Here is a 23,087-nt window from a genome sequence, read left to right as displayed (position 1 = left end):
TTCCAGTTCTTTGGAGAAAGCAAACTGTTTCACTTCAGTTCAGGGATAGCTCATAAAAATGTAATAATGACCAAAATAAATGTGTAGCAAAATTATTTTGCATGTGAAAATCACCTATAATGTCACATATCCCCAGGAACTACATCAGCAACATGCAAGAGCTTTCATACCTGGCACTGGCCATGCTAACAGTGCTCAGGGCGCCTGGGGAAATAATGGTGTGTATTTGGTAACTAATTCCTCATTAGATGGTCTCCAAAGCTCCATCTGGTTAGTATTTGGAGAGCAGATAGTGAGGTTAAAATTCAGTTTCCAGGATTACTTCTTAGTTCTTGATCTTTCCAAGTGGCTGGCACATCCCAGACCCTGGGTAATTATCAACAGCTACTTCAGCAGAGGCAGCTTCTGGATTACTACAACACTAAGCCAGGAGAAAAGAAGGGAAAAGGCTCCCTTTAAAGCAATTAATAAGGCTTTATCTTTTTGTATTTTCAGTCACAGTTTATGTTTCCTGTTCTTCTTTTTAGTGGTGATATTATTTATCCTGGGTCCTTAATATAAAAATTATATCACACAGTACTATCCGACATATGGGGAAAATTATTACATTTCTAGCGCGGAAGCACCTAAGCCTGTCAGTAGTGAGAACCCAGTGAGCAGGCAGGGAACCCAGGCGCCCTGGGCCAGGTTAACCCCAGGGTTAACCTAAGAAGTCAGGCCACTGCAGGAGCACAGCCGGAGTCCAACCTCAGCCTCCATTTGCAGAGACCTTGCTCCTCAGGGCTGCGTGCAAATCACCTCGTCTGTCCAGCGAGCAGTCATGGGTTAGGGTCTCCTCGTCCACGCTTCCTCAGCCAGACCCCCTCTTCCCAGGAGGCAGTGAGCCCACCCAGCTCAGGACGGCCGTGGAAGGAGTCGGAGGACAGCTGGACATGCTCAGGACTGAAGCCAGTTCCCCGCCTGCAAGACACGTCTGCCTGTGGCCCTGAGACCCGCGCTCACTGCGTCCAGGCCAGATCTCCTGGGAAGGCTGACAGGGCTTCACCAAATGCTGGATTTCTGCTCAGGTGATCGCTGTGTGTTCTTCCTTAGATGCTGATGCTGGCCGCGCCCCTCTGGCTGATGTGGCGACAGCCTGGACATGGGGGATGTGGGTGTGTATGCGGCTGAAGTGACTTTCTATGTTCTACTTCAGGTCCTTTGTTTCCGACACGTGTCATCACATGTCATGGCCCAAATCTAACTTAAAAAAATTCTTCTACATTATGAAGCTCTATTCAGGATGTTTTTAATTAAGAGGAAAAATTTGAAAATACTGAACTTTTACACAATAGTAAACATTTACACAATATTTTTAGTAATTTTATTTTGGTATAAGTTACTCTATGATTCCCTCCTTTGCCAAAGTAATCAAATAATTCCCCAATGAGAATAAGAAAGCCTAATTTGATTTTCCAAATTACAATTACATAGTTATATGTCAGACTCATTTAAAATAGAAATCAATAACCATAGCAACAACACTGCACATGGCATTCTAGCCCCAGGGGCAGACATGGCCGGAGCCCCCGTGTGAGGTGATACATGTGCCTGGGACAGTCGGCCGGACCCAGAAGACCCAGCCATGAGAGCCGAAGTGAGTGCCTGCGTGGCTTGACAGTGTCTTACCCCAAGTAACTTTCGAGGCAAGGAAGCCATATAATCTCATCATGAGAGATTATTTTCCCTAAAATAAAGAAGCCAAAAAAGCACCTAACCCTGCTTGTTAGAACAAATCTTTAGTTTTTTAAATCCTGAAAAGTACTATATGATGAAGTCCACTCTTTAAGTCATTCACCTTGACACCTATCGGTCTACTGTGCTTCCTGTGAGTCCGCAGCTCCTGTCTGCACGCGTCCCCTCCACGCGGGCCTCTGTGCTCCCCAAACACTCAGCATCAGGGATGGTGACACAGAGCTGCCCCTCCGAGGCCCAGCCTCTCTCCCTTCCCTTCGCCAGTCCCTGGATGACCCCAAACCCGCAGCCACATCAGACTCCACTCCAACCACAGCCTTCAAATCTCTGGAAGCAGTTCTTTCCTTCCTCCTGAGGTCTGGGCACCCGAGTTTCTATTTCTAAAAAGGCAAAATCAGAGGATATCAGTTTAGACCTTGTTAGGAAGTGAGACATTTACAAAGAACTTCCCAGAATCTCCGAGCTCAGGGGCTTGGCTTATCTTGGTCGCCACTCAAACCAGCATCATGAAGGCAGGCCAGGCCACCCAGCGCCGCTGCAGAAGATCCTCATCCAGAAACCTTTGAAAGGCCCAGGCAGCTCTCCAGGCAGAAGGATGCACAACACCAGTGACTCCCAAGCTTTTCTCGCCAAAAACCTGATGCTGAACTTGGGGTCTAATAATCCACAGCTGTGGCTCTTTTGAAACAGCCCACTCAACTATGGGGGCTGTCACCACACCCTCAGGGCAGCCTGTGACCCTGCAGAAAGCACATACATGCTGGCATCACAGCAGCCCGAGGGCCACGTGGACAGCACGCATAGAGCCCACGAGGGCATGACGCTCCAGAGGACAAAGTCTGAGCAAAGCCTCGAAGCAGGATGGGTGCTGAGCCGAGGGGTGCCGGGAAGTCATGTGGGGGCCACTGCCAAGGGGCTCGTGTGTGGTAAGCAACGCGGAGCCTGGTGAGGATTCTAGGCGAGGAACTGGCACGGCTGGACTGTTTTCCAACCAGAACCCTGGCTGATGTTCAGAGTGGATGGAAGGAAAACAGGAGTTGGGGGTCACCCAGGGTGGCGTATCTCAGCCTGGACGTGCACGCTCACCACCGGAGCCCATGTTCAAGGGAAGAGTGGGATGCCATGGGTCTGGGGCGGGGGCCCAGGGTTCCGGGCTCCTAACAAGGTTCTCAGATGACACAGAGCCACCAGGCCTCAGGGAGAGAGTGCACAGTCCGAGCCCAGGAAGTCAGGGAGGAGGGGACACTGCCTTGTCCCTGTGCTGTTCCCCTGCACCTAATTCTCAGAAGTGGGTCCAGAGCAGGACAGAGGGAGCTCAGGGGGTCTGTGAACAGTAGATGAAGGGAACGCACCTTTGGTGCCCTTGGCTGGCCTGAGACGGGGCATCAGAGCCAGGGACCGAGGAAAAGCCGCTGCCGTCCCCCCGACCACGGTGCCTGCACTGACGTGAAGGATGCCCTGGCCTGCCCATGATTGAGGGCGTGTGCCTTTCTCCCTCCTAAACGTGCGCATAGCTCACGAAGAGGAGTGATGACCTGATGGTCAGAACAGTGGTATCACATCTGTACCTGAACAGCCCCTGGGCTCACCACCTCGCTTCCAGACCACAGCTTTTCTCAGCTATGAAAAAAGGCGGGCTGGACTAGAAAATGCCTCCAGTCCTCTGTCCATAGTCCTAAAGCTTTCGAAAGCGCCCCCCTCTGCCCTAAGCACCCACCCACAGGCTGCTCTGCCTGCTCAGTCAGCTTCACAGCTCTCAGCCTCCAGGTGGTGCACAAACTACCCTCCCCGGAAGCGTTCCTGCTTGCGCACTGGTTCTAAGGGTGGATGGGTGGGTGGGGAGGAGCTGCGGTGCTACTTTCCCAGGCAGGCCTGTTTCCCATCCACAAACACCTCTTCCTGGGAAAGTCAGAGCCCCTGCTTCACCCAGACTGAGGAAAGGAAATCTAACACCATAGCCATCTTGCTGGAAGGCAAAATGGGTTCCCCTCTTGGGGAAAATCAGGGCACAATCAGGGTTTCTCACTCCTGGTGTTCCTTCTTTTATTCTTTACCTCAGAAAAACTCCACCAAATTATTAAAGCATTAATATAAATTTAGTCTCCTAAAAAGCCTAGTCCAATTGTGGGGTTAAGTTCAAACATGTTTGTAAAAACTGATTTAAGTAATAACCTTTTTTAAAGATTGATGCACAGTTGACACGTAACATTATATTAGTTTCAGGTGTGCAATATAATGATTCTATATTTGTATTTATTGTGAAGTGATCACTACAGTGAGTCTAGTTAACATCCATCCCCATACACAGTTACAATTTTTTTCTTGTGATGAGACCTTTTAAGATCTACTCTCCTAGCAACTTCCAAGTACACAATACAGTTTTGTTAACTGCAGTCACCATGCTGTGTGTTACATCCAAGGGCTTATTTATTTTGACCCCCTTCATGCATTTTGCATAAGCAACTTTACTCGATACATCCAAAAGGTTAAGACAAAAAAAGTTAGTCAGTAGAGAACTTTTCTGATATAAGGCATCACCTAATCTAACAAATACTATCCACATCACTCCATTCTCTTATTTTAAAATATTAGGCCAGGCAAACACATGTAGGGCCAGATGCACTCACTGCCAGTTGTCCGGCCTGCGATTCAGCGAGTGAGGTGGGCTGGGTGGGAGAGAACAGGGGGAGACCCCCATGACACCCACAAAAGACCCTTAGCCTCTGTCGTTCACGTGGAGGAAAACTGGCTGCTCCTCGACCCCCACCCAGGACCACCACCAATGCCAGCCCAACTGCTACTACATCTGCCCATTTTTCAAAAGAGAAATTTGACCAGATTAAAGTGAAATCTCCTATTTTTTTCAATGTTGACAGTTTAGTCATAATTTCTAAAACCCTCAGAGACAACAGCATATACAGTAAACCAAACACGTGTCTGGATCTGATGTGGCCCCTGAGGCCAGTGTGCAGCCTCTCACAACAAAGTGACCCCACCCTCAGAAGCCACGTCCAGGGGCCACATCGAGGGTTAATGCTGTCATGGGCTGGAAGATCTTCACTGTCTGAGCCCCGGATTAATCCAATTTATGGTGCCTATTCCCCCACAAACTCCATTCTGGTGAAACCAGCCTTCCACCACCACCAACACGCCGTCCTCATTTCCATCTCTGTTCCTCTCCACATGCTGTTTTGTTCCCAGAAGTGGCCTCTCCCCACCTCCAGTCGTGAGGTACCATCACACAGTTTTCCGTGACGCCTCGGTAAGCGGACCTTTTCTCATCAGATCCACTGGGACGTTTCACGTGGATTCATTCTTTCCTGATGAAGCTGTGAGCTCTGGGTGCTGGGGCGAGGTCTTGCTGGCCATTCATAAGGTCTCGTGTTTTTTAAGAGGGTAACAAGGACCCACACGCACCCTAAGACATGAAGGTCTCTGGGACATGAGTCCCAAAACACACGACATTAATTAACCCAGAACAGAACAGCCACAGCTAACCTGGCACTCCCTCAAGTGGGAGGCAGAGTTGTCCAGCCCACGTGAAAAAGGTCTGGTTAACAGTGCAAAGCACAGAACTGAAAACAGCACCACATCCACACCCCTGGATTCACCCACCTGCCCTATTTCCCTTTGGAGACAGGTGAGCACTCGACTGGTCTAAACATTAGGGACTTTCCAGAAACCAGAAGGGGCCATGGCAGACCCAGGGCAAACTCAGGCCCCAAAACTGCGGTTGCCCGAAGACCATTAACCCCTTAACCCCAGACCAAACAGGACCCATACTCCTGCCAATGAATAGACTCAACTGGAATCCTGAGCCAACCCCACACCCGGAGTCCCCGGTCACCCATTTCCTAGATCAGCCTGAGTCCTCAGAACCGCCAGAGCATATGCTGAGTCAGACACATCCCGCCTGACCTATGGATGCCAAAACCCTGAAAGTGTTTGAATTTTTCTGGGATGCTGCATTCATTCAGAAACCCCCGACGATGGACAAGTGACTACAACAAAACTAGAGAAGGCGGAGAGGGCGGAGGGCAGAGGGCAGGAAGCATCCAGGCAGCATGCGCGTCCCTTCCCACCCAGGGCTGCAAGTGGGGCAAGATGACAACTCACCTGGCATATGATCATTAAGCTATAATTAGTTTTGGTTTTTCGTTAACTATATTCTGCCTTGAAGTGTTTAAATCCATCTGACGCACTGGGGCGGGGATGGGGTGGGGTGGGGCATTTGCTATACTCCTGTATTTTCATTTCAGTTGAGAAGCTTAATTAATGTTGATTTCTACAAACAAATGTTATTCAGAGAATGATAATGACATACTAAGGTTATGAGTAAATTAAAACTTAACACTATCTTTGAACATTTTTATTTATTAAAAAAAATTTTTTTTTAATTAATTTTATTTATTTATTCTTGGCTGCGTTGCGTCTTCGTTGCTGCGTGCGGGCTTTCTCTAGTTGCATCGAGCGGGGGCTACTCTTCGTTGTGGTGCGCGGGCTTCTCATTGCAGTGGCTTCTCTTGTTGCGGAGCACAGGCTGTAGGTGTGAGGGCTTCAGTAGCTGTGGCACGCAAGCTCAGTAGTTGTGGCTCGCGGGCTCTAGAGCACAGGCTCAGTAGTTGTGGTGCATGGAATTAGTTGCTCCGTGGCACGTGGGATCTTCCCAGATCAGGGCTCAAACCCGTGTCCCTTGCATTGGCAGGCAGATTATTAACCACTGTGCCACCAGGGAAGCCCCCAAATATTTTTAAAAAACAGGTAGACATATCACCAAAGGAAATGAGATGTGTTTTTGCTCATAAATGCCCACTGTGAACTAAGAAACCTGCCCCTCCTCATCCACTGACAACAAATATGGAATATATCTGTGGAACAAGATTATACATGTCATAATATAAAATTCTGTAGTGCACTGACCTGGGACCTATATGACTCCTAAATGAACCATATTATTGCACTTGACCTTCAACTCTCTCTCCATCCCCTTCCTGCCAACATTCAGGTCCGGCACGCTAGGCAGGTGCACGTTAGGTAAGAAGCCAGTGAGGACGGGAACAGAGGAGAAGCGCGTCTCATCTCGGGGGCTGTGCGTCAGCCGGGGGCGCCCACACCCTCAGGTTCGGCGTCAGCCTCTGCAGGTCAGGCTCCTGCAGCCTCCATGGCGCTGCTGCTTTGTTCAGACTCCAGCGTGTTTCACAGGGCAGAACGGAAGCCACACATCGGGTACCCCCCCTTTTGCTGCCTCCCCAGCTCCCTCGTGCTTCTGCCGAGTAGTCTGCCGAGCGTGGTCCCTACAACACGGCGGCGGCGGCGGAAGCAGCAGCATCTGCAGACTCGTAAGAAACACAAACGCTCAGAACATCCCGGGTCTTCCGAATCTCAGAGGATGGAGTCAGCTGACGCATGGAAAATTGGAGAACCTTTTTCCAAAGTGCCTCAGCCCTTTCCTCCCTCTTTCTCCCCCTTAAAAGAGAAAAGCAGTGCTTGGCTTCTTCCTGATGGTGATGACGCCGCCTTCTGTGGGGGAGCCTGCTAAGTGCTTCACACCCTCATGCGTGCAGCACTCATGCAGCGACAGACTGTTACAGAGGGATCCTGATCCACATTTTATGATGACTGCACCTGGCCTCAACCAGATCAAAGTCGTGAGTCTGAGTCTTAGAGATGCCCATTTATGCTGGGCCCCTCTGAGGCTACAAAAGGCAGCCTTCAGTCTGAGACAGACACTGGTCGTAAGACACAGGCATGGGACCCATGGAAAGGCCACAGATCAGCCCAAAGGGAGACCAGCACCCATCGCTGGAACACACTAAGGGCTGCATACCCACGATGCCACTGTCAGTGATCCAGAGGACTTCCCACAAAGCTCTGCACCTTCAGGAAAGCACCCCGGAGGAGGGTGTGCAGACAAGCTTCTCCGCCTGTCAGCCTGGCAGGGGGCAGGGAGCAGGGAGCACTGAGCATGGCTGCAGCATCGGCAGCAAGAGGAAGGGGCACGTGTCCCAGGAGGGGTCGCAGTGGGCTTGCTGGCCTCCCAGTACCTTGGGGAGAGATGGAAGCTGAGGGCAGGGACAGCACCGGCCAGTGAGGAAGATGCTTCTGCGGCCAAGGGGGAGGCGTCAACTGGGGCAGGGGGGCATGACCTCCTCGCACCCTGTCTTTCAGCACTGGCATGGGGTGACAGAAGCAAGAAGCTACGTCCCCACGGCAACACAGAGCTTTTCAGATCACACTCCTAATTTCCACTCAGAACCCTGGAAAGCAATCCTGCACAGAACCACCACGAGCAGGCACAGATTAAGGGCTGTGGTTTTAGCTCCTTGAGAGCGAGGAGCCATCCACTCACTGCAGGTACCTCCATGCCCCACGCCCAGTGGGTCAAAGGTGACCGCATCGTTCGTGGAGCTTCTGACCCAGGGGCCTCAGGCTGGGCCATTTTGCTCCAGCTTGAATCCGAGTCGTGCGCCGTTAAGGGTTGTGCTCAACCCCCAGGCTGGCGAGGGAGTGGCTGGAGGGCTGGGACCTGCATTTCACCCTGACAGTATTACTCTCTAACCATCCTTACACACACTTGCAAAATGCTGAAAATGTTATTTCTTCATGAAACATGACCATTAAACTTGAGGGTGAGAAAAAACACAGGAAACACTTATTTCTCTGAAAATTCTGGACAGAAGGAGACTCTACAAACATTTCTGCAGCCTCCTATTTGGAGATCTGCAAAAGTCTTCAGGTACATCCCTTCAGATGTCGAGGGTCCACAGAATATTACTATCTTGTCATGTATAGTCATAGAAGAAGGAGTTTATTATTCAATCTCTTTCGATCCCCAGGTCTGTGAGACAGACTGGAGAAGGAGAAATAAAACTCAACGTTATTATTTCCACTCCAAATAATTCCATTCTTTTTTCTATCTTTTGTGATAAAATATATGTAACAAATTTTGCCATTTTAACCATTTTAAGATACATTCAGTGGTATTAATTACATTCACACTATTGTCCCACCATCACCACTATGTCTTTCCAAATCTTTTCCAGCATCCCAAAAAGAAACTCTGCAACCAAGTAAGTCCCCACTCTCCCCTCTCCCAGCTCCTGGTAACCTCTAATCTACTTTCTGTCTCTATGAATTTGCCTATTCTAGGTATCTCATATAAGTAGAATTACACAATAATTGCCTTTTTGTGCCTGGCTTATTTCACTTAGCATGAAGTTTTTCAAGAATTATCCATATTGTAGCCTGTATCAGAATGTCATTCTTTTCTATGGCTGAGTAATATTCCATTTTATACCCCATTTTATTTATCCATTCATCAGTTGATAGACATTTGGAATGTTTCCAGCTTTTGGCTGTTGTGAATCATGCTACAATGAACACTGGTATACAAATATGTGTTCACGTTCCTGTTTTCAACTCTTTGGGGTCTATACCTAGGAGTAGAATTCCTGGGTTATATGGTAGTTCTACATTTAGCTTTTGAGGAACTGTCAAACTTTTCCACAGCAACTGCACCATTTTATATTCCCACCTGGAACGCACAAGGGTTCCAATTTCTCCACATCCTTGCCAGTGCCTGTTATTTTCCAGTTTTTGATTAGAGTCCTCCTACTAAGTGGTATCTCATTGTAGTTTTGATTTGCATTTCCCTAATGACTTAGTATGCTGAGCATCTTTTCACGTGCTTTTTGTCTATTTGCACTTCCTCTTTGGAGAAATGCCTATTCAAGTCCTTTGCCCGATTTTCTTCTCGATATTTATTTTTAAAATATTTTTCCAGTCTGGTTGAAATATAATTGATAAACATCACTGAATAAGTTCAACGTATACAGCATAATGACTTGCCTTACATATACTGTGAAATGATTACCACGGTAAGTTTAGTTAACATCTGTCATCTTACACAGACAAAAACAGAAAAAGAAAATGGTTTTTCTCCTTGTGATGAGAACTCTTAGGATCTACACTCCTAACAACTCTCATATAAATCATAGAGCAGTGTTAAGTACAGTCGTGTTGTACATTACATTCCTTGTTCTTATTTATCTGATAACTGGAAGTTTGCACCTTTTGACCACCTCCCTCTCATTCCCCCACCCACCCTCCGCTTCTGGTAACCACAAGTCTGATCTCTGTTTCTATGTTGAGGGTTTTTTCTTTCTTTCTTTTTTAGATTCCACATATAAGTGAAATCATACAGTATTTGTCTTTCTCTGTCTGACTTATTTCACTTAGCATAATGCCCTCAAGGTCCATCCATCTTTTGGCAAATGGCAGGATTTCCTTCTTTTTGTGGCTGAATAATATTCCATAGACATACACACACACACACACACACACACACACACACTCCCCATTATCTTTATCCATTCATCCATTGATAGACACTAGGTTGTTTCCATGACTTTTTTTTTTTTTTTGACTGTGTTGGGTCTTCGTCGCTGAGCGCAGGCTTTCTCTAGTTGTGGAGAGTGGGGGCTACTCTTTGTTGTGTTGCGCGGGCTTCTCACTGTGGTGGCTTCTACTGCTGCGGAACACGGGCTCTAGGCACGTGGGCTCAGTAGTTGTGGCACGCGGGCTTAGTTGCTCCACGGCACGTGGGATCTTCCTGGGCCAGGGCTTGAACCCGTGTCCCCTGCATTGGCAGGTGGATTCTCAACCACTGCACCACCAGGGAAGCCCCTGTTTCCATGTCTTGACTACTGTAAATAATGCCAATAAACACGGGGTACAGATATCTCCCTGACACAGTGTTTTCCTTTCCTTCAGATATATTCCCAGAAGTGGAATTGTTGGATCATATGGTAGTTCTATTTCCCATTGTTCGAGGAATCTCTATACTGTTTTCCATAGAAACTGGACCAACTTACATTCCCACCAACAGTGCACAAGGGTTTCCTTTTCTCCACATCTTCGTCAGCATTTGTTATCTCTTGTCTTTTTGATGATAGCCATTCTGACAGCTGTGAGGTGATATTGTGGTTCGGATTTGCATTTCCTTTATGATTAGTGATGCTGAGCATCTTTTCATGTACTTGTTGGCCATTCGTATATCTTCTTTGAATAAATGTCTATTCAGGTCATTTGCCCATTTTAAAATGGGATTATTTGGGGGTTTTGCTATTGAATTGTATGACTTCTTTATATTGGACATTTGGATATTAACCCCTTATCAGATATACCATTAGCAAATATTTTTTCCCATTCAGTAGGTTGTCTTTTCATTTTGTTTATCATTTCTTTGCTGTCCTATGCCCATTTTTAAATTGGGTTGTCTTTTTGTTAAGTTTTAGTAGTTCTCTATATATTCTGGATAGTAAGCCCTTATCAGATATATGAGTTACAAATATTTTCTCCCATTCTGTAGGATGTCTTTTCACTTTCTTGATAATGTCTTTAGATGCACAAAAGTTTTTAATTTTGATGAAGACCAACTTATTTTTTCTTTTGCTGCTCATGCTTTTGGTATCATATCTAAGAATCCACTGCCAAATCCGAGATCATGAAGATTTCTATCTTTTCATTTAAGAATTTTGTGGTTTTAACTCTTATTAGGATAATTTTTGCATCTGGCATGAAGTAGGGTTCCAACTTCATTCTCTGGCATGTGGAAATTCAGTTGTCCCAGCACCATTTGTTAAAAAGACTATTCTTTCCCCATTGAATGGACTTGAAACCTTGTCAAAAATCAGTTGGCCATAGATGTATGGGTATACATTTCCAGACTCTCAATTCTATTCCATTGAGAATAGAATTTATGTCTACCTTATGCCAGTACCACACTGTTTTGATTACTGTTAACTTTATAAATTTTGAAATTGGGAAGTGTGAGTCCTCTGACTTTGTTCCTTTTCAAGATTATTTTGGTTATTTAGGACCTCTTACAATTCTGTACAAATTTGAGGATCAGCTTTTGCATTTCTGGGGGAAAATAAGGCTGCTGGAATTTTGATAGGGGTTACACTGAATTTGTGGATCGTTTTGGGTAGTACTGACATCTTAGCAATATTAAGTCTTCCTGCCCATGAATATGTGATGATGTCTTTCCATTTAATTAAGGCTTCTTTAAATTTCTGTCTGCAGTGTTTCATAGGTTTCACTGTACAAGTCTTTCCTCCTTGGTTGAATTTATTTCAGTTATTTTCTTCTTTTAGATGCTATTTTAAATAAAATTACTTTCTTAACTTCCTTTCAGATTGTTCACTGCACACATATAGAAACAATGGGTTCCTCTGTGTTAATCTTCTTCCCTGCAACTTTGCTGAATTTGTTTATTAGCTCTAGTACCTTTTGCGCGGATTCTTTGGGATTTCCAAAATAGGATCACGTCATCTGCAAATCGGGATCGTTTTAGTTCCTTCTTTGTAATTTGAATGATTATTATTTCTTTTTCTTACCTAGGTGCTCTGACTAGAATTTCCAGTACGATATTGAATAGTAGTGGTGAAACTGGCATCCTTGTCTTGTTCCTTATCTTAGGGGGAAAGCTTTCAGTCTTTCACCATTGAGTATGGTGTTAGCTGTGGGTTTTAATAAACGCCCTTTATTTTGTTGAGGAAGTTCCCTTCTGCACCTGTTTTTTAAGTGTTTATATTATGAAAGGATGTTGGATTTTGTCAAATGCCTTTTTTGTTGTTTATTGAGATAAGCATGTTTTTTCCCTTCATTTTTTAAAATGTGGTATATTACACTGGTTGACTTTTTTATGTTGAACTACAATTTCATTATTTCTTAAAAAGATAATTAATTTCAAAAGATGTATTACTATATAAAAACTATGCTCTGAGCATCATTATTTCATTCAACACATATTAACCGTACACTCCGGCACTGTTCTAAGTACTGAGTGTGGTTCACACCAGTAAATTAAACAGACGTATCTACCCTCCTGGAGTAACATTCTGGGAGAGGTGACAAAATAAGAAAGATAAGTAAAATACAGAGTATGTTAATTAGTACAAGTGATAAGGAAAGAATATAAAGCAGCAAAGGGGGCAGAGAGCATGACAAGGTTGAGATTTTAGATAGAGAGGGCTAACTTGCAACATTACAGTTTACAAACATGTCCATAACTCAACACTGCTTGAGAAATAGAGAAAAACGCTCTTAGTGAAGAGGAAGAAATTGCCTCAATGAATGTAGTGTCTTTCCCACAACAACCCTCTGCCAAGCCGAAAGCCTTATTAGGAAATCCCGTTTTCTTTTGGCTCCATGTCCTCCACCAACAGGTACTGAGCCTGATGTCAAATATAACGTGGGTTTTGTGTGTTGTGAGCCAGTGAGGGCATAAATGGCACAAAATACTGCCCTCCACAACCAGAACAAGGATGCAGAATCCATCAAGTGATAAAAGAGTAGGTCTCCAAAATCATAACCCACCCTTCTAATTGTCATCCCTTTTACTCATTTTTAATAGCTGAAAATATTCAGGACTGTGCATTTGTCCATAACTCCCACAGGCTAGTTTCCTGACACTGAATGATTCTTTTAGAAGTTATAAAAAGTTAAGTCGTCTTTTCAGTTCTGACTCCAACATGCTAACAGAATTTGAACATATTCATCTGACCTTCAGAATAAATGAAAAATGTAGCATGAGAATGAAGAGCAGGCATGCTGTTTGATACACTGATTTTAACATGGAAGCTGCAACTGAGTGCCACTTAAGTAAATCATAGAAATAGACAGAAAATATATCCAGGGTTTTTAAGCAGATATTATACAGGTTAAACATGACCTAACTTAAATTACAAAACAGCAGCATACTTCTCAATAGCCATGTAGATTTTTAATAGGGAGCTTTCTAGAGAAGACAATCATCTGACTTTGCATCTGAGCAATGTTTCTTTCAGCCTCGTCCAGCTCACTCTCCTCTCTCCCATCACAGCAGGCAGGATGGGCCATGAGCAACGGGAAACTGCACTTCTCAGCCCCGTGGCCAGGCCGACACCAGGGACAGGTGCACGCAGATGTGGAGTGTAGCCCGTCAGGCCATGAATTCACTAATCCGGCTTTGTCTTAAAACCCTGGGGTGGGGTGGGGGCTGAAGGGAAGGAGGGTTTCATACGCCCCATCTACAGGCCCCACCTACAGGGATGTGCACCTCAAGCAGTCCGGCTCTGAAGGCCCCAAAGGGTACTTCTGTAGGCAACGGCTCCATCCTTCCACACCTGGTCACTCCGAGTGGAAGGCCCTAGGTGCACAGTGACCTCCAAACTATCCCCGTGGCAGACAGTCTTGGTTACATCGTTCATTTACACACAGAGAAAAGGAAGACTTGCTGTTAAGATTTTGCGCTTAAAAGGCAACAAGTATAACCAGACATTTAATAAGGAAAACTGAAGCATTGAAATGAGGCTACTGGTTGACATGAGCTCAGAAAAATGTAGGGGAATGAAAATATGCAATGCCTAATTTTATTAATCAGATTAGAGCAACTCTATAGAAAATTACTATTGTTTGCTCATCAACACAGATAAGGCAATGTAAACACTTCCCTATTGCTACTGCGCCCAAACACTTCTCTGCTGAGCTATTAGCCAGAGTTTCATATTATAAAAATCGTAATAGAAAACTGTGGCCCAACAGCTGGATGCAGAGTTCCCAGCAATATGGAGAAACAGTTGTGTTTATGCAGAGATCAGTCTTTCAAACTGAGAGATCTCCAAAGCTCCATTTGTACTTAAAAACCTTGTTTTTTTGTTACCCAGTAAATAACTCTTTCATATTCTACAAAGAAAACCCTCTAAAATGGGAGAAAAACCCATATTTAACATTAGGGAGGGAAATGGGGCTGAAAGCGAGAAAAGTAGTCTATTTCCCCCAGCTTCTTGGACTAGATTAAAGCTTGCCTTTATAATTTAAAGTAGCCTCTGCTTTTTCCACATTTGTAAGAGGCAGAAATTTCATGAAAGGCTGAGAGGCACTATCCACAAGCGCAGAAATTATGCCAGAGAACATGTTGAGAAACACATTTTTAAAAAAAGAGATCATGCGTCCTTTTCTCTTATTCTGCAGCACATTTTTCTTAGCTGCTGTGTTTCGCCAGGATGGAGGAGCAGTTGTCAGGATGGTCTGAAACCCAGCTCCCTGCCAGTGGTCGTCAGGAGTGTCAGGGAACCGTGCCGAGTCAGGATCAAGCGTCAGAGTTGTGCTGGGAGCGCCCACCACAGGGTGTAAATCAGAGTCTCTGGAAGACACAGTGTATGCTCGTCAACTATCTCAAAAAAAATGACAATTTGGGAGATGAGTGTCAAGAAGTGTTTTTAAGCCTGTTTGAATATAAAATAAAACAACAGAACGGAGCTGCTCGTTCACAGGCAACAAAGGGAGTACATCCTGTTCGTCCTCAGTCCCGTGGCCACTGGCTGCCTGGCTCTTCCAGACCCAGGCTGGGGGACGGTGCCAACAACTGGACGGCGGGGCCCTTCCATAGATGAAGGAAGAGAAAGGCGTTCTCTTCGGAGACCAAGAAGAGGCCTGGGGAAAGGAGGGCCCGAGAGTTTGTCCTGTCGTGCAGGTCCAGGAAGAGGTCAGCCCTCCCCCACAAGCACACAAGGCACTGAATCTGGAAACTGCTGTCTGCAGGGAACCACCAATCGTTTCACAGAGATTCTGACAGGCGACGGGCCTGAGGGCAGCAAGGCACCCTCGGGCTGCCGCCAAAGGGCCGCACTTGCCCGTCAGCGGCCCCCCAAGAACCAGGGAGGCCCTCAGGGCAGCCCACCTCTGCGCAGATCCCCCAGGATCTCCTCCCAGAGAGCACCTTTGCCCTCCTCCAGTCTCGGCAATGAACTGTTCACCAAAAGGTCTGAGCCCTCTGGCTCCTTCAGCGCAGAGGAGTTCCTGGATGGGGCTTTGCTTGGGGTCTCTGTACTTCCGGCCACATCCTTACTGTCCCCGCTCCGCCCCTGAAAAGCCACCAGCACCCAGCCTGCCTGGCCTCCTGGACCACCTCCCTGCTGCGCTTTGCGGCCATGTTCATCTCAGACCACACCTCACTTCTCAGTATTTATCGACTGACAGTGTCTGAGAAGATCCTAAAAGGACAGAGGCCACGGACAGGGCAGGCTGGGTGCAGGGCCTCCTGGGGCCGACTTCCTTCCCTGGAGGTTGAGGAGCACTGATACGGGGCCGCACACCCTCTGGGCATCTCCCCTTACCCCTGTGCCCTGACGCCTCTGCTGAAGCGTTCCTTACATATTTCATTTGAAACAGCCCGAAGCGCAGATGGCAGATATCACTATCCCGTTTAAGAAAAAAAGAAGGAAAAGATGGAGAGAGAGAAGTGGAGGGGAGAGTCAGATGGGAGAGAGGGAAGAGGAAAAAGATGGGGGAATGTATGTGTGTTTTGAAGTTTAACTCTGGTGCAGGAAGGTAGGAAGCAGAAAACTAGACGTGTTGTAGCAAAACATCCTCCCAAATCACTGGGAAGATGTGTGAGGAGAGCCTGGAGAAGGGGTGCCTGGGCTCTGACCAGGATCCACGATGAGTTTCCCACACACAGCAGAGCCCTGTAAATAAGTTTCCTCAACTACAGTAGTGACTTGACTCCAGGTGGGGCTCCCTGCAGAGAGATGTGCCAGGAGAGCTGGCTCCCAGCACAGACCCAGGCTGGCAGTGGCCCCTCTCCGGCCCTGCTCTTCAGGTGAAGGGGCACCTTCTCCCATCCCCTGGTGTGTGCCTGGGCCGGGCTGGGTGCTGGGACCCAGTACACCTTCCTGGGCAGGTGGAGCTGTGCAGAAGCCTGGACTCCCGCCCAGAGGGGCTGGGCAGCTCCTCCCTACGGAGCAGGTGGCACTGCAGGCTGCCCGGGGCCACACCAGCACCTTCGGGGGCCGCACCACATCCCATGGGAGACGGTGGCTGGGGTTGACTAGTTGATGTGCTGTTGAGTCCTGTGACCTTTCGTTACACGTGTTCATTTCCATTTTGCACCTTTCTTCTCTCGTGGGGCAGTATCATTTTTTCCCCGTTTCCGATATTTGCATGGGCCCTCGAAAAGCTGGGAGACTCCAGGCTCTCTGCCTGCGTCCTGCTCGGATAGAAATCTGGGTCCTGGAGCCAGGACGCACAGCAGCTGAAGGGTCCTCCGCCCGGCTCCGCTCTGGTCCCGTGTGTGTGTGTGTGTGTGTGTGTGTGTGTGTGTGTGTGTGTGTGTGTGTGTGTGTGTGTGTGTGTGTGTGTGTGTGTGTGTGTGTGTGTGTGTGTGTGTGTGTGTGTGTGTGTGTGTGGCGCGCGCGCAGGTAACCCAGCATCAGTCTACTTTCTATCCTCTGCAGGTGAGGACCACCAAGTCTAACAGAATCTGGATCGCCCAGCACAGTGACGGGTGCACATGAACCCACTCACTAAACACTGACGGGATACCTGCGAGTTTCCATGCCCTGTGCGTGCCTGCAAAGTGCACCAAGAGGAATACCTGATGAATGGACGAGTGACCCACAGGTGATCGTGACTGTAGCTGTGGCCTCAGGACTGCTGTACGAACGCAGGGCTTCCTCACTCTCCAGCAGGTATGCCCGAGCCCTGAGTGCCATGCATGCGGCACCCTGCCCACCTCATCTCTGCCAGGTGCCAGGCCCTGAGGCTCAGGTGAGCTCTGGGGAGGGCCAGGTGGGCTCCTGCACGCTCCCCGCAGAGACAGCCATCCTCTAATTTGGAAAGACCCAGCGATCTCAGCAGACAAGCCCTGGCTGTCGCCCACTCACTCGGTGTCTTTCACCTGACTTAGACTACTGCAAAGTGAAAGCAAGCAAATAGGGGAGGGTGCATCTTGGTGTTCAAGATTATGAACAGAATGGAGTCATTGGGTAATATGAGCCAGGACAAAACTGTAAGGCAGAAATTCAAAATTCTATATATTTAATTTACTGTAAGGCATTTAAATCATCCCTTTAAACTTGGTATACTGGAATTCTTTTGCGCATTTACGTGACACATTTAGAACCTCTTTCTAGAGCTCAGGTCAACATGTCATCTAGAGAAACATCAACCACGAACAGGACAGAATCTGATCTATTTGATCAAAAGGCCACCTCCTGTCGCCACTGCAAACATCTCTCCTCCCCGTCAACTGCCTTCAGCCCCAACAGTCATACTAAGGGGCTCTTCTGTCTCCGTAGTCCCAGAAAGGCAGCACAGCTCATCAAGGAGCTGGGCGGTCCCTTTCAGAGACCACCACCACGTAAACAGAACCCACCACCCAATGCAGAGCAGGAGTGGCGCCCTCCTGCTCGGCCCCATTCGAGCCGCGGCAGCCCCGAGTCCCCGTGGCTTGAGCGTATTTCACTGCTGTGATCACAGATTTCCATCTCCGCCAGTGTGCAGCTAGGTGCCAGACTGGATTCACACACTGCGTCCTGACTGTCCCCCCTGAACAGATTACACAGGAACACTGGGGGCAGGGGCTGGAGAGTGATGACAGGGGTCACTGTGGGAAAGGCAGACCCGGTGACGACGGCCGGAGCGAGCGGCACAGGGAGGCACTCGTGTGACACTGGGAAACGCTGTCTGCCTGGTGACTTCCAGCAAACACCTGAAAATAATCACATGATTTACAAAGAAACACCTCTTCTGGATAAATGTTGTGTCCAATATTTATCTCATTTAAGTTAATAACAGAAGTAAAGTCACTGATTCAGGTGCTTTTTTGAGCCACGGGGACTCCAGGGATCACAATCGTTTTCCCTGCCAGCAGGTGGAGAAAACCCAGGCCCAAGGTGGTAACGAACCAAGGTCACTGCCCAGAGTAGCAGACAGAGCCTCTGACTCTGATTCTAAGCCACTCATGTGACAGGAGCAACGCACAAATCTATCGTCATCCACGATAAAAACAAGTTTCAGTGCTGGGCCTCCAAAAAAAATATCGTTAAGGGTCCTTCCCCTTGCAAACGTCACACCCAAAGTTCCCAGGTAACACCATGATACCGTGTCACACTGCAACAACTCCCAGGCCTCCTCACCTCCATGATGTGGGCACTTGAACACACGGCAGCAGCGAAACAAAGTCCATCATCACTTGTTTCCAAAGGGGAAGAACTGGACCCTGTATCTTTCCTCAAATACAGCCCCTGCTGTTATTCAAATGTTACATTCACACACAATAAAACCCTGTGACACACGCTCACACACATGCGTGCATACACACAGCCCCCAGGAGTTAGGAGGGGAACAGGGAGGAACTAACTGGTAAAGGAAACAGACATCCGGCTGTAAGATGAACAAGGTCTGAGGACCTACCGTACAACACGGTGACTACAGGTGGCAACACTGTTGTACAAATGAAATTTTTGATAAGAGTAGTGAACTTAGATATTCTCACCAAAAAAAAAAAAAAAGGGACAAAAGCGGTAAATATGTGAGGCGATAGATGTGATAACTTACTAGGTGGCAGGAATCCTTTCACAATGTGTACATATATCAAATCACCACAATGTACACATTAAACATCTTACAATTTTGTCAACTATACCTCAATAAAGCTGATGTTTTAAAAAATTTAAAGCAAGCTGCAAAGTACAACCAAGACTTTTGACTGTTCTGTGTTTCTTCAACTCCCAGCCCTGGCTGACTGGTAACCGCAGACCCCAGACCCCAGCTCTCTGATGGCTCCGCTTGTCCCCCACAGCCCATGAGCTGAGCGTCTGCCCGAGTCTCCCGGGATCAGGCCTCTCCCCTCGGAGGCTGGATCACCCTCCAGTGACTCCACTCCACGGCCTCCGCCCTGAAATAACCACACTCCCCTCCCTCCCTCCCCAGCAGTGAGACCCCCGAATGGGGGCGGGCTGGTGGGGGGGGGAACCCCTCCTAGCTGGGGCAGCTCTGACTACCTATCTATTCAACTCCTCATGTGTTTTCACACCCATTCCTTCAAACTCTTTTTTTTTTCTTTTTTTACATAATCATAACAATCACAGCAATAAGACTCTTTTCAAAACCTGTTGAAAAGCCAGACCCCTCCCTGCAGTGTCTCAGATGGCGACTTCGAGTTCACCTGAAGGCCACCTGCTCTGTGGACAAGGCAGGGTCCTTCCAGGGGCTCCCCCTCTGTTCTCCGTCTATATGGTTCCCTTGCCTATAAGGTGGGGCTCAGAGCTAGGTGCTCTCTCAGGACCTGCATGGGTATAACTGCCTTGTCTCACAGCCTCACTCTCCTACTCAAAAACCTTTAATGACTTCCTTCAGAATAGAGAATAAAAACTACTTGGTCCGACATCCTGGCTTTCTGTAATCTGGCCCCAATCTACCTTTCTAGTAATGCTCCTTAAAATCAGCCCTGACCTCCAAGCAAGCTGGCTTTTCGTGACCATTCCCCCACCTGCCAGGCTGCTCAGGAAAGAGAGTTCTCCAAGGCCCCCACCCAGGATGGGTCTGCCTTGGGCATCCACGCGCCAGTGCTGTCCCACACCTGGCACTGGAGAAATTGCCCCAAACCTCTATGGATCTTCTCAAGGGCACCAGTTTACCACTAGACGGAGACCACATCCTGTATCCCTGCCCCCCGCCCCCATACTCTGCACCCTGTGCCCATCACATGCTCAACACTCACAAAAATACTCTCCACAAAATACACCCTCAAAAGGATGTGTTGCTACTACTTAGGGTACCATTTTCTACGAGTAACCACCCCAAACACATTTTCTCTAGAGCACTCTCCAGCCCCCTGTCCTGTTCTGAAAATTAATCAGTCCTGGCACCTGGTTTTTCTGGGAGGAGCTACCTGCACTGTCCATCAGTCCCTGTTACTCCAGGTTAAATGTCCTGACACAAGAACGAACACAGAGCCACAAGGGCCTGAGGAGGCAGCAGCCATGGCTCCTGCGGCCTTGTGGGGCTGCAGGTGCCCTGGGACATCTTTAAAACCCTCTCCATTTTTTAAGGTCAGACTGGTCTTTAAGAACTTGGATTCATGCAAGTCCCCTCCGCAAGAAGCAGACGACACTCGGCAATTCTATCTTCCAAGCACACATAACAGGAAGGGGCTGCATTTTCTTGGTTGTCCTTCTGTGGAAACTATATCAAGTCACAGACATAGACCTGAATCAAGTCGCAGAAGGTATATCACTGTCCTTGCCTGGCTCAGCCGCCCGCACTTCCCAAGACAGGGAGAGCTGCCTGCTTCCAACCCTGATGGCTGGAGAGGCTGCGGGTCTGAGCACATTCCCAGGAACAACACCTGGGTTCCCTCAGGGATCTAAGGAGAAAAGGGTCAGAGGTTAGCTCAAGTTCCTTTTTCTCCCATTTTTTAGAATAAGTGAATAAAGGAAGCCCAGAAGCCCCAGGGAAGGTGAAGGGATAAAGATAAGGAGGCAACACACCCAGGCATCCCTTCGGAAACAGGTACTGCCAGTGTGAGGGTGGGGCCTCTTCCCAAAGAGGGGAACCACACCTCACTGTTCCAGCCAAGTCCCCCCAGGAAATCTCGGGGGCCCCTGACACGGGCAGACAACGTTCTGCTCCTCTGATGACGTGAATAGAATCAAGAGGTGTTGCGGTTCACTCTCCAGACACCCAGGCTGTCGTAAGCTGGCATCACACCCCACATGGCACCCAGAAGCCACGATGAGCGCTCCTTGCAGCTTGTCCAAAGCGGGGAGAATTTATGCCCTACATGTAGCTGACGGGACGGCAGGCAAGAGATTCAGGGAAGGGTGAAGCCTCTCTGAGAGATGGCTATGCCTTCGGGACGACCCAGAAGACACTTCTAAGAGCCACTCTGGGAGGTCGGCTCGCTTGCTGCCTGTGGCTCCAGCTACTGAACACAAGAGCTCATTCCTTCTTTTCCAGGGATCGTGTGCTTCATGATTAGTTTTCATCTTTGATTTCCTTTTTCTTTCCAGGCAGGACAAAGCAAAGACCACCTAGCTTTCCCGCTGCTGTTAGCTCTTAGGACATGACAAGAATGGATGAAGGAGTGAAAAAATGATCATTGCTAAACTTAGGTTGCTGGGAGTTTTTTCCAAACCAAAAGCCTACACTGGCGTCTGCTCTGAGATGTAACTAAAAGAGCTCCAAGCCGGGTGGCTGATTCCGAGGTTGGGCCTGCGGGAGGGTACCTTCTGCAGGACAGGACACATGCTGTGATGACTTAATCTCAGCTCTATTTCTGCAGTTCCTCAAAGAGGGTCCCTTCCAAGCTTTACTGCAGACCCTTTTGGGTAATTTTTCTGAGGCAAATACATGACTAAGGACGTGGAGTCCAACAACAAGGCCCCTCCCAGCTGAGCTGCATCTGCTCCGCCTGTCAGTGCCCCTCCCCCATAACTTCATCCTGAGAGCACAGACCCACCCCGCCCCCACCCCATTCAGACGGTGAGTTTTTGTGGGTAGAAAGTCACTACTTATGTCACATAAACCCCACTCCTGGCACTGGGGAAACACTGAGTAAAGCGACCATCGGAAGGTGCCGTGTCCCAGGGTGCAGCCGAGTGGGTGCTCACGAGGGCTCCACCTCCCTGCCTCCAGCACCATTAGCAGAGTGGCTGGTCACAAGAGCCAGCTCTGGAAAGTTCTCAGAGATTCATCAGAAAAGAACGTATGCCAGGTGAGTCTCTAAAACCCTCCCTAATTAAGAAGCTAAACCCTGGAAATGAACAGTCAGGACACATGGTGTCAACCGGAGCAGCACCAGGCTCAGCAACACACACGACCGATCCGGTCCCTCGTCTGCGTCCCACCGTCCAGGGCAGGGCGTGTCTGGGTGAGATCACTCGGCGTCCTGCAGCGGCGGAGCACAGTCTAAATCAACAGCACCATCCACTTACACCTCTCCCTTCACGCTCTCCCTAATGCCTGATATTGAGTTTGTACGAAAACTGATCCGAAAGAGAAGGCCTCTTCTCTCCCCGGACACCGCATCCCCCTCCCCCAGGAAGCAGGCTCGCATTGATTTCTGTCTGATTACACGAGGGCCTGCCCTGACTTTCCCGTTACTTAAGCCGGCGTCTCAGTGCGTGTCCTCAGAGACCGGGCTCCGCTCAGGCAGGGCCGTCTAGACAGTATTCATGACCCATCTGTCTGGCAGGCCCGCGGACGGCAAACTCTATTAGAACTGAAGCCGCGCCTCCCTCCCGCTCTCCCTTTGCAAAGCAGGAATCTGACACTGAAAATTACTATCATTGTTGCAGTTCTCAAAATAGCACTGCCAGACTTTCATTAACATCCACGCTAGACTACTAAATATTTAAAGAAGTGGATAAATTTCATCTGAAGTGGGACAGCCCCATACACATGAAAGCAGTAACAGAATCAAAATGTAAATCTAAGAGGTTGTTTTTATCCAGTAAATTTAGTGTCACAGCAGGAGGAAAGGAAGCCTAGGGTTTACTGAAACTCCCTCCCATTTGTTCTCT

At 48.0% G+C, this 23,087-nt stretch overlaps 1 protein-coding gene and 1 long non-coding RNA gene across 2 annotated transcripts in view; one reads left to right on the top strand and one right to left on the bottom strand.

The window, feature by feature from the left end:
* Window positions 1-23,087, bottom strand: part of LDLRAD4 (low density lipoprotein receptor class A domain containing 4) — a 303,264-nt gene that overhangs the window by 80,425 nt on the left and 199,752 nt on the right.
* LOC309611108 overlaps window positions 1-23,087 on the top strand; it is a 123,174-nt gene that overhangs the window by 7,934 nt on the left and 92,153 nt on the right. The window lies entirely within an intron of this gene.

This window comes from Balaenoptera borealis, assembly GCF_965194805.1.
Source record: "Balaenoptera borealis genome assembly, chromosome: 14".
NCBI classification, from domain to species: domain Eukaryota; kingdom Metazoa; phylum Chordata; class Mammalia; order Artiodactyla; family Balaenopteridae; genus Balaenoptera; species Balaenoptera borealis.
The sequence above is the reverse complement of the archived record's forward strand: the minus strand, read 5'-3'. Positions and strand labels throughout refer to the sequence as shown.